The sequence below is a fragment of the Helianthus annuus genome, chromosome 13 (assembly GCF_002127325.2).
Source record: "Helianthus annuus cultivar XRQ/B chromosome 13, HanXRQr2.0-SUNRISE, whole genome shotgun sequence".
In the NCBI taxonomy this organism is placed as follows: Eukaryota; Viridiplantae; Streptophyta; class Magnoliopsida; order Asterales; family Asteraceae; genus Helianthus; species Helianthus annuus.
In genome coordinates, this window is record NC_035445.2 from 148,744,749 (window position 1) to 148,749,425 (window position 4,677).

General features: G+C 35.0%; 1 long non-coding RNA gene across 4 annotated transcripts; it reads right to left on the minus strand.

Moving 5' to 3' along the window:
- On the minus strand, positions 1-1,700 carry LOC110899686. 4 transcript variants are annotated; one of them, XR_002570442.2, is made up of 6 exons: positions 1,312-1,698; positions 850-974; positions 720-746; positions 577-620; positions 377-454; positions 1-290 (listed from the first exon to the last, which is right to left on the minus strand). It is a non-coding gene; the product is annotated as an uncharacterized LOC110899686 (long non-coding RNA). The 4 variants fall into 4 exon arrangements; XR_002570441.2 differs by having other exon boundaries at positions 850-1,700; XR_004876304.1 differs by having other exon boundaries at positions 720-974; positions 1,312-1,699.
- Between the last annotated feature and the right edge of the window lie 2,977 nt (positions 1,701-4,677).

Consider the following 4,677-nt stretch of genomic DNA (forward strand, 5'->3'; position numbering starts at 1 on the left):
TATTTAGAACCTGTTTAGTGAAACAAAACTCGCCAAAAGTTCACAAACAGCTTAAATAATCTATAAACACCGAATACTTAACAAGTTTAAAACAAAAATCCATAAACGGTAAATCACAAAAGACTTAAATAATTCAATACATCCATTAAAAACAAGTTCAAAGTTCCCATGGTTCTCTTCTCAGATCTTTAATTCCAACAATTCAAACCTGCATATAATTGTACTCATATTTAGCATTGACAACTGACACTGCATCCTTAAAATGACTCTCTTGACTTTCACTTTTTTTCCTGAAACAGATTAACATTTGGTTAAATTTATTAATTGTTCTTACTGCATAAAAACTAACAATAAAAAAAACTAAAGCATAGTTTACCAATTTAAAGAGACCGATAAAGATGGTACGTCACTAATCAAAGCTTGTCTAGCTCCAGCCACAGCACTCGAGGAAAACCTGTATGATTATGATAATATAAGTTCATGGATATTAATAACTCGTTAGCAGTTAAAACAATAATTTGATTAATCACGTAGACATATAAACATGAGAATGTTTGACCAAGAAAAACTGCTTACATATCATGGCCACGACTTGGACCTTTGTTAACTCCAACAATCACCTGTATGTCACACCAAAATGCAACACCAACTATGAGTAAAAAATACATCGAGTATTATGATTGATGTCACATTGTCACCTACAAAAACTAAAAACATACCATATGAAACACAATCCACTAGAGTCCCTACATGAATCAATCGCAAAGAAAAATTTGGTTTAAGAATAAAAAAACAATCACACTTCACCATCATCGAGCTAAAGGGAATTAGGGAAATTGAGCTGCTTACCAGTAACCTCATAAGCAGTGGCACCTTTGATTTCTGCAGTGCTTACAGAAATCGATTCTTGGTATGTAAACGAGTGCCCAGAGAACGATTTATCCGTACAAACCGTATACAAATTTTCAACAAATCTAAAAAATTTAACCCATAAATAATCTCTCTAACCAAATAGATCTTAGACTCACATATTTCAAAGTAATTATCTGATATTATCACTTCAAATCCCCAATCCAAAAACGGATGCAGGATATATTAATATTTATTTAGATTTCACAAATCAGTAATCTTTCCAAGTTAAAAAGAGATATAAAAACATATATTCCAAATCCCCAATCCATAAACCCTAAAGCCAATAATCCAATATGCCCTAAACAGTTAACAAACAACAAGAATCAAGTTTCTTCTTCTTGTAACACAAAGCACAAGTAAACTAATTAGCAAATGAATATAAAGATAGAAGAAAGTTACAGTTGAGGGGCGCAGACAGCGACATTATAAAGACCTTCAGTGACAAGAGCTTCAACAAGAGAGGTGAGACCAGGGGAACCGATCCCCTTACTGTCCGTAACAAAAATCACAGGCTTTGAAGGATCAAAGTCGTCAGCAGTAGATGAGATTGAACAGTAGATTCATCTTCTTCTACTTTTGTGTTATTTGATTTGTTGTTGTTGTTATCATCGTCATGAGGTTGTTGTATTGAGGGAAGGCGGTGGATAACCGGCGGTGGATGCAAGCATGGTGGATGACCGGCGCTGGATCTGGATGATGTCGGCGACCATACTTGAGAGACTTGAGAGAGATTAGGTCATTAGGGTTTGCTTTTTCTTTTTTGAACAAAAGAAGGATGATTCACACGCTCTAACCTATTTCCATCTATTTGACTAGTATATTTTTTATTTAATTAAAATTAAAATCTTAACATGTCTTAACGGGTACATAACAGGTAAACAGGTATCTAACCTGTTTAGACACGAAAATTAACAGGTTGTTTCGTGTCTACCTGTTTAGTACACGATACCTGTTAAGGCCATACACGATACCTGTTAAGGTTGTGTAGGTTCGTGTCGTGTATTCGTGTATTCGTGTAAAATTGCCAGCCCTAGTTATCACCATGTTCTTTCCTACACTTCTAACACACATGCCACTTTTTATAGGATCATATATATATATATAGAAAAAGTATATCGTACATTACGGCTTAACGTACTTCACGTACAACAACGTGCGTGATTTGTTCTATAACATGCGTGATTAATGTTTTCAATATGCGTGATTATTGTGTTTCAACATGCGTGATTTTGGATTTTTGAATTATAATGTGCGTGATTTTAAAATGAACGTGCGTAATTACCTGTCGTACGTGATGTACGTTAAGCCTTAATGTACGTTAACCTTTTATGTTCACATTGATTCTCGCGGTTCTCGCAATAAAGGTGGTTCTCGCATGGACCCTACCCTATATAGGAGAAGGGGAAGGTTCAATTAAAAACCACTAGTTAGAGCGAAAACCCGAAAACTAACTTAAAAGGCCTAAAAAGCATACCAATTTTTTTTACAAATTTTTGCTACTTTTTATATATAAAAAAACTTTTTTTCAAAAAAAAACTTGTATTGCACATGTGCATTATATGTGTACTACAAATATGTACTATTGCACATGTGCACTCTAATTTTTTTAATTTTTTTATATATAAAATGTAGCGATTTTTAACAAAAAAATTGTAAAAAAAATTGACCTAAATTTTTTATATATACAAAACATCATTACTAAAGTACCATGTAAAGTACTGCACATGTGCATTACTTTGACCTAATGGTATATGACTATATGCGCATCATCTCGGAATCCATAAACCTCAAAGACGATGGTGGTAATTAAACATAATACACAATTGACAATCAAACTAACAATATATATATATATATATATATATATATATATATAGAGGTAGAGGATCCTGTAAAAAGTGCTCAAAGTGTGAGAAGTGTATTATAACACTATATATAATGCTATATAACACCATATAAACAACGTATAACAATATTAACTTGAGCGTTTTTAATTTGATGTTTACCTCAAGAGTTTTTAAAGTGCTAGTACTTCTGCTTACTTGGTTGAGTCTCCTAATGTTTGGCATGGACGTCTTGGTCATGTAAATTTTAATTCGATGCGTCGTTTAACTAAATTAGATTACATACCAACTTTTTCCATTGACTCTAAAACAAAATGTAAAACTTGTGTTGAAACCAAACAAACAAGATCATCCTTCAAATCAGTTGAAAGAATAACTGAACCCCTTGATCTGATTCACACTGATGTGTGTGACTTAAAATCAATTCCCACCAAAGGTGGTAATAAATATTTTATTACCTTTATCGATGACAATACAGGATATTGTTATGTTTACTTACTTAAGAGTAAGGATGAAGCAATTGACAAGTTTATCTTGTATAAAGCTGAAGTTGAGAATCAACTCAACAAGAAAATAAAACGTGTGAGAAATGATAGAGGAGGTGAATATGTTTCACAATTCGGGGAATTATGTGCAAAAAGTGGCATAATACACGAGTGTACCCCCCCTTATACACCCCAATCAAATGGCATCGTGGAGCGAAAGAATCGTACACTAAAAGAAATGATGAATGCCATGTTGATAAGTTCTGGGATGAGCCAGGACATGTGGGGGGAGGCCATTTTGTCGGCTAATTTTTTGTTAAATAAAATACCTTTCAAGAATAAGGACATAACACCTCATGAGTTGTGGCGGGGACAGAAATCATCCTATAAATACTTGAAAGTGTGGGGGTGTGTCGGATCTGAGTTTGATTTTGATTGTATTTTGTGTTTGAAATTAAGATGAAAGTGGATGAGTGTGCAGCGAAATTAAGATGAAAACAAACTTTGCATACAATCAAACGAGAGTAATACTTTGATCAAACATCTTTACACAATGAACCGAAAGATTGAATTTATTTCAACAACGATTACAATGATTGATGAATGAATGCAAACTCCCCCTCAGCCAGAGCTCGGTTGTTTGTTCGTGCAAAGAAGACGAATGATGCAAAAGAGCTAATAGAACAGTACAAAGTACTGAACTATTTATAGGCACTTGCAAACTACTGAGCATCTTAGCTGACGTCACCATGAAAGTGACATCTAACCTCCTAACAAACTCTAACCTCTGATCTATACAGACACTGCTTGTGTTAACTACTGCTAATACATTCTATTACAAAACAGACTTTAGAACAGCTGCTGCAACCTTCTACTGCTGTGAACCCAGCAGCACTTGTCCGGATCAGCAGTGCTTGACTCAAGGCAGTAGATTGAATCAGCAGGACTTTAGTCTTCCATCAGATCTTTTACTTGAGCAGCAGTTGTAGGTCAGCACTTTGCAAGATCAGCAGATAGGAGGTCATCTGTTGTTGTAATCACTTTCAAGGGGAGAGACTTGTATGTAAACATCTGCTTATTCTGGATCCACTGCTCTGATCCAGTTTTGGCTTTAATTATCTGTTCCTCTGATAGGGTTCAATCCCAACAATCTCCCCCTGGAACAGATAATGCCAAAACTCTTCATTATTGTGGACATTTTATTGCCTCATTAACAGCTCCCTTATCTGACCTTTAAATTGTAATTCAAAGTCAGGGGCATCTGTGTCTTTATCATCCCTGCTAAGTGGAAGATCAAGGAGATCCTGCAAATCTTCAAGACTCAGGCCAAGAGCTTGTTCCCATGATATTTTCTTCACTTCTCCACCAGACCTGAGCAAAGTCAATACGCAGGTCTGTTTGTCAGTTTCCCACTTTTGTATTTTTGAGCCTGGTGG